At 43.9% G+C, this 12,301-nt stretch overlaps 1 protein-coding gene and 1 pseudogene across 3 annotated transcripts in view; one reads left to right on the forward strand and one right to left on the reverse strand.

Moving 5' to 3' along the window:
• PELI1 (pellino E3 ubiquitin protein ligase 1) overlaps positions 1-12,301 on the forward strand; it is a 127,792-nt gene that overhangs the window by 70,452 nt on the left and 45,039 nt on the right. The window contains exon 9 of one of the 3 annotated variants that reach the window (XM_069583066.1): positions 7,296-7,473. The exons of the other annotated variants lie outside the window; for them this stretch is intronic. The gene's annotated coding sequence lies outside the window, so the exon portion shown is untranslated. Of the gene's footprint in view, positions 1-7,295; positions 7,474-12,301 lie in introns of those variants that run through there. 3 annotated transcript variants of the gene reach the window in all.
• Positions 5,308-5,793, reverse strand: LOC138436835 (large ribosomal subunit protein uL23 pseudogene; annotated as a pseudogene).

The raw sequence follows: 12,301 nt of genomic DNA on the forward strand, positions 1-12,301 counted from the left end.
AGCTGGTAAAGAATCCACCTGCAATGCAGGAGACCCCGGTTCAATTCCTGGGTTGGGAAGATTCCCTGGAGAAGTGATAGGCTACCCTCTCCAGTATCTTTGGACTTCCTTTGTGGCTCAGCTGGTAAAGAATCCACCTGCAGTGCAGGAGACCTGGGTTCATTCTCTGTGTTGGGAAGATCCCCTGCAGAAAGGAAAGGCTACCCACTACAGTATTCTGGCCTGGAAATTCCACGGGCTGTACAGTCCATGGGGTCACAAAGAGTGGGACACAACTGAGCAACTTTCACTTTTCAAGTTAGCAATTACACTATGTGTAAGTACTATGACAGAAATAATGCTCTTTTATTTAATTATTTAATGCACATTTTAATTATTTATTTAATGCACATGGGAGGGGCACCTAACCAGACCTGGGAGGTCAGACCTGAAGGAAGAAGGAGGCAGCCAAGGATAGGGAGGGGTAGAAGATGGGGGCAGTGGGAAGAGGATTCCCAGCAAGGGACCAGCTTGTGCAGAGACTGAGCACCAATAGGGAGCAGTGCATATTTGAGGAACGGAAATTAAATTGGCTGAGTGGTGAGTGGGCTTCCCAGGTGACTCAGTGATTAAAGAACCAACCTGTCAATGTGGGGGAGACGGGTTTGATCCAGGGTCGGGAAGATCCCCTGGAGAAGGAAATAGCAACCCACTCCAGTATTCTTGCCTGGGAAATTCCATGGGCAGAGGAGCTTGGTGAGCTGCAGCAGATGGGGTGGCAAAAAGTTGGACATGACTTAGCAACTAGACAAAGTGGAGAGTTTAGAAAAAAGCAAGGAAGGAGGAAAAGATACAGGCAGGAGACTCATCAGGGCTTTTGTAAGGAAGCCAGGTGTTCTTGAGCCTTATCCTGATAACCATAGGGAGACAAGGAATGGCAAGATCAGATCTGCACTTTCGAAACATCACTCTCTGACTACTGTGGAGAACAGTTATGCAAGCCTGGATGCAGAGTCAAAAAGTTGCAGGAAAGCCCAAGTGAGAGGTATTGGGGAACTGCAGAGGAAGGAAATAGCAGTGGGAATGGAGAGAGGTGGATGGATTCTAAATATTTAATGCACTTAAAAGTAAACGGGAAATTCCCTGGTGGCCCAGTGGTCCACTGCACTTCCACTGCCAGGGTCTGGGTTCAATCCCTGCTCTGGGAACTAAGAGCTCATGAACTGCAGACCATGACCTTCCCCTCCCAAACCCACCCCCCACCAAATGTAAACTTGGTAGGACTTCGTGAATCACCAGATTACATAGGAGCCATGACTGACTCAGGCAACTAGATAGATGGCAGTTCATTCCCTGTATGGGATAACAGAAGAGCAGGTTTATAGGGAAGAGCAGGAAGATGAATGTGATTTGAGATCACTGTTAACTATCCATGATGCTATTCTGTTGGCACTTAAATGTATGAGTGTGAAACCCAAAGTAAAATCCACCTTGAAGATACGAATTCAGAAATCATCAGCCTTAGGTCTTACAAGTGACTAAGACATCCCAAGAAGTTGTGAACCATTCAGGTGGAACAGTGAGATGAAGCGGTAGAGTGGGAGAAGAGAAACCCATAGCAAAAAGAGATGTCAGAGGGAAAATATAGAAAACTAGAAGAGACCAACGATGTGGAAGTCAAGAGAAGAGAATGTGGTTATAAAGGGCTGGTTTACAGTGTCATGTTGTTGTTCAGTTATTAAGTTGTGTCTGACTCTGCGACCCCATGGACTGTAGCCTGCCAGGCTCCCCTGTCCATGGGATTTCCCAGGCAAGAATACTGAAGTCGGGTGTCATGCCTTCCTCCAGAGGACCTTCCCGACCCAGGAATTGAACCCACATCTCCTGCATTGGCAGGTGAATTCTTAACCACTGACCCACCAGGAAAGCCATTACTAAGGAGCAAGTAAGTCAAGGGCTGAGAACTATGCACTGGACTTAGCTACAAGGAAGGTGTTTGTGACTTTGACAACTGCATTTTCATAGAGTGAGAGAACAGAAGCCATTCTCCAGAAGTCTGAGGAAACCTTGAGGGTGAAGCAGTAGAGACCTGGAAAAGTCAAATAGCTTGGTTATGGAGGGGAGGAGTTGGAAAAGGAGAAGCAAGGGAGGGAAGAGAGGAAGTAGGAAACGGGAGAAGTGTGAATGGGAGAGGAGGCGAGGGGAGAAAACGACAGAGACACAAGGGTGAAGGAAAGATTTATGTGTTTGCATATTAGAGCTACTTGGTCCCATCACTTCATGGGAAATAGATGGGGAAACAGTGGAAACAGTGGCAGACTTTATTTTTGGGGGCTCCAAAATCACTGCAGATGGTGATTGTAGCCATGAAATTAAAAGATGCTTACTCCTTGGAAGGAAAGTTATGACCAACCTAGATAGCATATTAAAAAGCAGAGACATTACTTTGCCAACAAAGGTCTGTCTAGTCAAGGCTATGGTTTTTCCAGTAGTCATGTATGGATGTGAGAGTTGGACTGTGAAGAAAGCTGAGCCCCGAAGAATTGATACTTTTGAACTGTGGTGTTGGAGAAGACTCTTGTGAGTCCCTTGAACTGCAAGGAGATCAGCCCTGGGATTTCTTTGGAAGGACTGATGCTGATGCTGAAACTCCAGTACTATGGCCACCTCACGCGAAGAGTTGACTCATTGAAAAAGACTGATGCTGGGAGGGATTGGGTGTGGGAGGAGAAGGGGACGACTGAGGATGAGATGGCTGGATGGCATCACGGACTCGATGGATGTGAGTCTGAGTGAACTCTGGGAGTTGGTGATGGACAGGGAGGCCTGGCGTGCTGTGATTCATGGGGTTGCAAAGAGTCGGACACGACTGAGCGAATGAACTGAACTGAACTGAACTGAACTGAACTGAACTGAAGGATGTTTGAAGGCTGAAAGGAAGGAGCCGGTGGAGGATGGAAGGTAATGGATAGAGTGTAGGATGTAGGAAATTGGATCCATAGCAAATGGAAAGAATTAGCCTGAGACAAGCTAATTTCATTGTAACTGAAGGAAAGGGAAGAAAAAAATGGTGTGGATATAAACAATATTCGATTCAGTTCAGTTGCTCAGTCGTGTCCAACTCTTTGCGACCCCATGGACTGCAGCATGCCAGGCTTCCCTGTCCATCACCAACTCCCGGAGCTTGCCCAAACTGGTGTCCACTGAGTCGGTGATGCCATCCAACCATCTCATCCTGTGTCGTCTCCTTCTCCTGCCCTCAATCTTTCCCAGCATCAGGGTCTGTTCTGATGAGTCAGTTCTTCACATCAGGTGGCCAAAGTATTGGAGCTTCAGCATCAGTCCTTCCAATGATAAATAATGTTGGAGGTAGACAATTGACAGAAGTTCTATCTAATGATTTCTTACATCTTCCTTCTGAAATGAGAGAGGAAAGTGGGAGAAGGAAGAATGGAAATTGGAGGAGCATGAATGAGGTTTGAAGTGGCTACTGGAGAGAATAGAGACACTGCTGGGCAGTACTAAGGACCAAGTAAGGGTATAGAATATAATAGATATTAGCAGCAATCTGCTTAGTCATGTGACTTGACCATCAGCATTTGAACCCCCAAAATTGCTCTGGGGAGAAAGTTAGATGGATCTGATATTGTTATGTAGTTATGTTGGTTCCAAGTGACAGGAAACCCAAATAACAGTTTCTTAAGCATAAAAGAGGGCTTCCCAGGTGGCGCTAGTGGTAAAGAACCCACCTGCCAATGCAGGAGATATAAGAGATGCAGGTTCAATCCAAGGATAGGGAAGGTCCCCTGGAGAAGAGCATAGCAACCCACCCACTACAGCATTCTTGCTTGGAGAACCCCATGGGAGAGGAGCCTGGCAGGCTACAGTCCATAGCGTTGGAAAGACTTGGACATGACTGAAGTGACTTGGTATGCACACAAGCATGAAAGAAGTTGATTACCCTCATATAAAAATCCAGGTAGACCAATGTGTCAAGAGTAAAAATTCCTTTGATCTCCTTACTTTGCCATCCTCAGCATTTAGCTTCCCTGTCGTGGTCTAATGTGGTTCCTCCATGTCCATCCATTTCTTGTGCATTGCAGCCAGCAGGACGAAAGGAAGGCCCAGAAGGGCATATGCCACTTCTACCTAAATCCATTGACCACAGCTTGGTCACACGTCACATCTAGCTGCAAGGAGGATGAAAATTTTAGCCTCTCTCATGGATGACCATGTGACCTGTTACATTTTAAACAATTTGAGCCCAGACCTTGGGAGATACCAAGACTTGCTGGGTTTATCTGGGTAGGCACAATAGAACGGAGCTAGGAAGTAAATGATACTGTCAAGAGGAATTTAAGGAGACAGAAGGGAGCCAATCAAGATAAGGGAGGAACTCAGTGATCCGGTCGTTTTGGTTCAGGTATCTATTCACCCTAGTGTGACTTCTGTACTTTAAAGGAAAATAAACTCCCAGGTTCAGGGGGATGTGCCCTCATTCTGAAGCCAGTATTTCTTGACAGGGACACTATTGGCATTTGGGGCAGGCCAGTTCTTCATTGTACAGAGCTGTCCTGTACTTTGCAAGACATTAAAAGCTCCTAACTCCCACCCACTAAATGCCAGTGACCTCCTAGTCATAACATGCCTCAATAATCTGAAGGAGGTGTTACCACTCACAGTTGAGAACAACTGATATAAATTAATCATGGTAATCCCGTCTGCCTTGCTGCTGTGACTGGCTCAAGAGTGGACAGTTTTTTTAACCTTTTTTAAAAAAAATTATTTTTTTGAAGTTTAGTTGATTTACAACTTTGTGTTAGTTTCTGCTGTACAGCAAAGTGGTTCAGTTGTACATATATATGAACATTCTTTTTCCTATTTTTCCATTATGGTTTATCATAGGATATTGAATATAGTCCCCTGTGCTATACAGTCAGAACTTTTTGTTTATCCATTCTATGTATAATAGTGTGCATCTGCTAATCTCAAACTCCCAATCCATTTCTCCCATATCCCCACAAGAGAACCTTTTGAGGTGATGTATCTTGATTGGGTGGTGGCTACAGGGACATACATGTTTGTCATAACCCCAACGGACTGCACATTTAATAGGGATGCAGTTATTGTTTGCAACTTATGCCCCTTTCCTGGCCTTTTCCAGCTTCTAGAGCTGCCCTCCTGTGTTCCTTAGCTCATGGCCTCTTCATCCATCTTCAAAGTCAGCAGCTGGTATCTTGCTTAAACCCACTATTGTCATCTTCTATCTCAAATCTATGTCTACCTCCCTTTTTTTTTTATAGTGAAAACTTTTATATTTGAAATTAGCCAGCTGGACTCAGTTTAGATGATCCCAATTTTGTTGGCAACATCCAAAGCATCATAGTCAGGAGCCAGTCGAACATACGCCTTCTTCTCTCCATCAGGCCTGATCAGAGTATTGACCTTGGCCACGTCAATGTCATAGAGCTTCTTCACAGCCTGTTTGATTTGGTGTTTGTTGGCCTTGACATCCACAATGAACACCAGTGTGTTGTTGTCTTCTATTTTCTTCATGGCTGACTCGGTGGTGAGGGGGAATTTGATGATAGCATAGTGGTCAAGTTTGTTTCTCCTAGGGGTGCTCTTCCAAGGATATTTGGGCTGCCTCCTGAGCCGCAGTGTTTTGGGCCGCCGGAAGGTGGGTGACGTCCAGATCGTCTTTTTCTTGTGGCTGTGGATACCTTTCAACACTGCTTTCTTGGCCTTCAAAGCTTTTGCTTTGGCTTCAGCGTTAGGAGGGGCAGGGGCTTCCTTCTTCGCCTTCAGCGCCATCTTCATGAAAAGGCTACCTCCCTATTTTTTTAATTAATTATTTTTAGATGAAACAAAGATGAGTATTTTTAATGCTAAAACATACAATTCACGAAGACGATAGACATCGTAAATCACTGGACACCTAACAACCTAATTTAGACCTTAGTGCATTAGCGCATGGCAGTCTCCTAGTCACCATGGTTGGTTCATTCTATTCCAGTTCACAGAATGTTAAGACTTTTGTTTGATGCTTATAGACTCACTTCCTCTCAGCTCCTCTGGACATAATGACATTTGTAGGCCCAATTGCTGCTAACATCCAGCCCATAACTGCTAGGGGAATCAGTCCTAGAATGAAGCTGATGTTGAGGGTGGTACAGGAGAGACAGAAAGAAACAGAGGCCTTAGTAATTCGGAGAAGGAAATGGCAACCCACTCCAGTGTTCTTGCCTGGAGAATCCCAGGGATGGGGGAGCCTGGTGGGCTGCCATCTGTGGGGTCGCACAGAGTCGGACACGACTGAAGCGACTTAGTAGTAGTAGTAATTCTGAAATGCAACCAACTCAAGGCCTTTTCCACAGCTGATGTTCAGTCCCTTGAGTCAGAAAATACCCTTATTGTTCAAATTGGTTAGACTTGAGTTACCTGTTACTTGCAAGTGAAAATACATTAATAGAAAAGAGAAGCAAAGGAAGATTGGGCCAAGGTAGTAAAAGTCTAGGAAAGTTGTGAATGAGAGTAAAAGATGAGGTAGATGACTGTCTTGAGAAGAAACCAAAGAAAACGGAGAATGGGTACCCTGAGTTTGGCTGGACATAAGATTTTATAAAAATTAATCTCCTGTCTTTTCTTGGACTGGGGGTCAAGGGTAATCAGAACAGCTCTAGCATTGTACTAGGATAACCCAGTGAGGTTTGTATTAACTCTAATGTTTAGAAGAAACTGAAGACTCACCCAAGGCCATGAGTCAGTAGCTGGCAGAGGTAAGTCCTAGTGAGTCTGACTCCAGTACTCAAATCCTTTCCACTGAGTCCCCATTCCTACTTGATGCCAGTCTGAAATAACCAGTTCCAGCCCTCATCAATCCATTCCACCCCTCAATCCAGGACGGCAGGCAAAACTGACTGGTCAGTGGGATTGTTTTCCCCCAGACAGTGGATGGTCTGCCTACAGGATGTGCGGTACTGTGTTTGGGGTACGAAAACACAGATGGGTCATGGGCTAGATGGAGGGGCAAGATAGCTTACAAAGACAACACAAGCACAAATGAAAGTAACAACCCCAGGGTGCACCAAGGAGGAGTGGCCCAAAGATTCCTGGTGAGATAAAAAGTACTGACTGTTAATTGTCAAGCACTGAATGTTAGATTCTGTGCATCTACATTTTTTTTCATTTCAAAAGCTTTTATTTTTCCCATTTTACTTTATTTTTTGAATAGTTAATGCTTAAACGTGGTACAAATGCAAAAGTTACAAAAGGTGTACAGTGAAAAATAAATCTCTCTCTTCTCTGTCCCCCAGCTACCGTCTCTGGAGGCAACCAATACTGACAAAATCAATCCCTGCCCTCTCTGCTCCCCACCCCACCCCCATTATAAGCTGAGGTACATAAGCTAAATTGTCTTCATTCAGTAAAGATACCTTCCTAAGGTAGCAGCCTTGTAATGGATACGCTTAATAAATCAGATTTACAAAAATACATATGGTAACTTTATTGTATATCATGACTTCTTGCTAAAAAGCCCCCATTGCTGATGCAGGTGGAAAACACTTGACCTTGCTGATTAAAGAAGCCTCTTTTAGATTTGGGCTTCTCAGGTAGCACTAGTAGTAAGGAACCCACTTGCCAAGGCAGGAGATAAGAGACATGGGTTTGATCCCTGAGCCGGGAAGATGCCCTGGAGGAGGGCATGGCTACCCACTCCAATATTCTTGCTGGGAGAATCCCAAGGACAGAGGAGTCTGGTGGGCTACAGTCCGTAGGGTCACAGAGTCAGACATGAATGAAGTGACTTAGCATGCACACTTTTAGGCTCAAAACAGTCTCTTTTGGGAAATCACTGCACCTTTCAGGGTTTCTCCCTCATCCTAGGGTTCTCCTCTCCCCATTCCCTTTCCCAAATGGTTGCCCAGGTGGAAGGCATGCTACAGGGGAGATACAAGGGAAGAGAGCATGGTGAGGAAATTGTTCTCTCTGGCCTTTGGGCTGTGTTCATTCCAGCTCCTGACAGCCACAGTCTCCACCGTGATCATCAGTGGTAAAGGTCACATACCTTTACCTTCTTGGCCCAAGGCCAGGCCCATTACAGCCCCATTCATCCTTTCAGCCTTCACTGTCCTCCCAGGGGATCTGCTGTAGACTGCACACAGGCCGGGAAACGGGGAGCACTTCTCAAGGCCTCTCATTACCCAACCGTCGCATTTCTTCTTCTCTGTAGTTGGCCCAGTTCCAAAGGGAAAGCCAGCAGCTCTCCTGCCTTAGGGCTCCGGTCACCCCTCATCTGGGGCAACCCTGTGCTCATAACCTCTGACTCTCATAGCTTCCTGCAAGCTGCTTAAACTTTTCTCTTCCAGTCATGGGAAAATGGCTCTGACGTCACATCCTGTGTTTCTTCCTGGCACCGTCTGTGACCTGCTCAGGGGCAGTTCTCCAAGCTCTGCCTCATCTGTGTATACAAACATATTTTTTTTTTTTCTTTCAGCAAAGTCTGGCTTTTACAAATCAGAAGCACTTAATTTCAATCTATTGTCTTGCTATGACTTTTTTTCAATCCTATTTTGAAACTCAAAGCTAAATGATGACTTACCCATTCTTGGCTGGGTTCCTTCCTCCCCATGACTCAAAGCATGTCCTTGACTCACTGGGTGGAGGAGCCATAGAGCCAGGGTTTACTGAGAAAGCAAACACGCTGGGAGAATATCTCACAAATGTTATCTCCATGATATCAGCATAAGGTTCCCAGGGCTGAGGGGAAAGCCAGTGTCAGGGTGGTAAAAGTTACTAAGTTTTCAGTTGCGATTAGGGTACACTAATTTCATACAAAAACTTCATGGTCCTCAAAGTGAGCATAAACAAAACTGAACTCCTGATTCTACCGGTTTCCACCCAGTTAGGCAGTGCGAGCCTGAGTCATTCTGGACTCTTCTCTTTCCTTTGCACTCCGTATATAATTCATCTCCTATTCAGAACCACCAAAGGGAATGGGAGACTTTTTCTAATTGTCACAAAAGCAATGTGTGGGCCAGTAGCGGCCTTGCTGCTGAAACCCTCCTCCCAGCCGCCACCAGCATCTGTCACTGGACCTCTGCCATCGTCTCCTCCCTGGACTCCCCAATTTTGTGTTTGACCTTCTACAATCTATTCTCCACAAAGCCAGACTTTTCTTTTTAAAATATGTTAGATCCTTAATTAAATATAAATCATCACTTCCCAGCTTCCCTGCTTTAAATCCTCCAGTAGCTTCCTATCACTCTTTGACCTGACTCTGCCTTCCTCTTCAGCCTCATCTCCTCTCTTCCAGGCCTTCCCTCTTACTCTGCTCCAGGCCACCTTTCTGGCCTCAAATACACCAGGTTTGTTTCGACCCCAGGTCCTTTGCACTTACTGTTTCTTTGCTTGCAGAGCTCTTCCCTAGACAGTAACACTGTTCCCTCCTTCTCAGCCTTCAGATCTCAATTCAGATGTCACCAAGCAGCTGCATCCCACCTCAGGTACCATTGGCCGTATTACCCTATTTTATCTTCTTCAATAGCCCTCAGTTCCTGAAACAGTAGTATTTGTTTGTTTAAATGTTTATTACCTATCTGCCCTTACTTGGAATGCAACCTCCTTGGACAGGGACTTGGTTTGCCTTCTTCAGCACTGTATTTTTGCATTAAACAGTGCTTGACACATAATAAACAGTAAATAAGTGTGGACTGAAACCAACTAAGTTCATCCAGTGGGGAAAAGGAGAAAGACAATATTTTTAAACTCAACAAGCATTCATGGATACCTTTTTATTAGTTTACTGTTCAGAAGAAGTTTACCGCTTCTAGTTTCTATGTAAGGGAATCATAAGGTTAATGTAGCTTTCTGATGAGAAACTTGGCTGCAAGACAGAACTAGTGTCTATATTTATGCTGCTGAAAAGCAGCTTTTTCAAATAATCAAGTCAGATCAAAGTATAAATTGTTAGTCTCATACAAAATTTGAATGATTGCATGTGTGTTGCTGTATGCTTAACCTGCTACAGATCACTGCTATTTTAAGGTTCCCTGATTGCTAAAAGTTGTTTACCTGATTCCTTTCTTTTTAAGTGTAGCTGAAGAGGCAGGGCTGATCAGAGGCAAGATGTAAAAAAACAGGCAATATTAGTGGTTTTTCAGGCACACTATAAAACAATTACCCACAACCTTTAGGTATTTCTTGTACTTTCAAAACTAAAAGCTAAGCTTACCTTGATATAGGCTAAAATTTGTTTTGAATAACTCCTACCCTGGAAAGTCCTGAACAGTTACACAAACAGTGAAGCAGGGACTTTAAAGCTCAGCCCTGAGTGACATGTTTTAGAACAAAGATGCAAGAAAATTAGGTTTCATCTTGCTCATAATAGATGAGGTTAAACATACTTCTCCATTCCTGGTGTCACAGAGTCTGAAATTTCTATCATTAGAGCTTCATTTTTTATCCTGGAGTTCTCTTTTAAAATGCATATATTCCTGGAAATAGACTAATTCATGAAGATATTGAAATTAATAAGGTCCATTTTCCTTTCAGTGGGAGAAGTTATCAGCAAAAGAGCCATGAACATGGAGGAGAGATGTATGGAGAGAGACTAGTAGCCCCAACTCTGGCTTTTCTGAACCTATACTAGGCCCAGTACAGTACAGTACTTATTCAAGTACTTTGGCTAATAATACTGTGGGGAAAATGATTTTAAGAGTGAGTATTGTGATATGAGTTACTTAATCTAAGAAAATGGATTTTTTAAACTTCAAGTGTTGCTATGCAATATGAATTTTGATGAATTTTTTCCAGTTAGGGTCCCAACAGGAAACAGATGGTACAGTTAAATTAGGATAAGTTGAGAAGAGTTTCTTTTCAAAGTGACTATTTGTAAGGGAGTGATGGGATATAATGAAAACTCAAGGGACAGTCTAGGAGCTAGGGGTTAGAAGAAGCAGAGTGGTTGACATCCTTGGGCCTTAAGGCAGAGATTATTAGAATATGGAAATGGAGTATTACTTGGAGCAGACCACAGTAAGAGGAGCAATTACCTTGACCAAGCCAACTAGAGGCAGCCTCACTGGGAAAATGCCAAAGGATGAATACCCTGACCTTCTCTGATCTTCTGCAAGAACTCACCATTGGCCAGACCTAACTGGAAGGCAAAGAGAATACATTCATACAGGGTCAGTCTCCCCTGGCAGAGAAGAAGGGAAAAATGGTGGCGAGTGGATCTCAGGAACAATATAGTGATATTTCCATTCACTTGACAAGAAGCATTGAGAAAGAGCCATCCAACATCCCTTCCTCTTCCTGCAGGCTTTCAGAGTGAAGATGTCTTAAGATGGAGGAGAGGAAAGGATGTGTTCCTAGAGTCAGCTTTGGAATTTTGATTAATATCCAATTTCTGCATCAAGACTGTGTTTATAGCTTAAATTGATAGTCTATGATGCCAGAGTGCCAGAAAATTTAAGAGCCTGCCAGAATTTTCAGTCTAGAGCTGAGAAAGACTCCTCTTTCCCCTTACCACCTGACTTTACATATATGTAAAGGAAGAGTTGGGGCAAAAATAAGTATATAAACTTGCCTTTTTATTAGGTCAGAGAATTGCAGTTATTCAACATACCACTTAAATAATCTTTACCAACTTTCTCACGTTACATATAATGAAACTAAATTCACATGCCCTCTTTCAGCAAGCCAGTGAAGTGAAAGTTGCTCAGTCGTGTCTGACTCTCTGTGATCCCATGGACTATACAGTCCATGGAATTCTCCAGGCCAGAATACTGGAGTTGGTAACCTTTCCCTTCTCCAGGGGATTTTCCCAACCCAGGGATCGAACCCAGGTCTCCCGCATTGCAGGCAGATTATTTACCAGCTGAGCCACAAGGGAAGCCTATCAGCAGGCCATTTCATGCCCAGATCCAAAGTAGAACTATGAATGGAGACATCTGTTATGTAAGCTATAGGCTTACATAAGCAATTAGCAACGGGACAGATTTCAAACAAGGCCAAAGACATTGACTAGCTATCTTTGCTCTGTCCCTTGATTGCATACATTACCTTTAGACAGCTCAGTATAAGATGAGTGAGGAAGTCTCCCTAGCCAAGCTAGGCTTCTTGGTTCAGTGAGTGTAACTCTGCTCTGAGGTTTGGATTTTAGATGTGTGATTCAGAAACTTAATTTCATCTGTTCACCCAAGAATAATCAGGCCCTGATGAATCTGTACATGATTGGGGCATGGACTTGGATTATTGTGATATTGAATGGTTTGCCTTGGACATTGAACTGAGATTATTCTGTCATTTTTGATATTGT

The sequence above is a fragment of the Ovis canadensis genome, chromosome 3 (genome assembly GCF_042477335.2).
Source record: "Ovis canadensis isolate MfBH-ARS-UI-01 breed Bighorn chromosome 3, ARS-UI_OviCan_v2, whole genome shotgun sequence".
Lineage (NCBI taxonomy): Eukaryota > Metazoa > Chordata > Mammalia > Artiodactyla > Bovidae > Ovis > Ovis canadensis.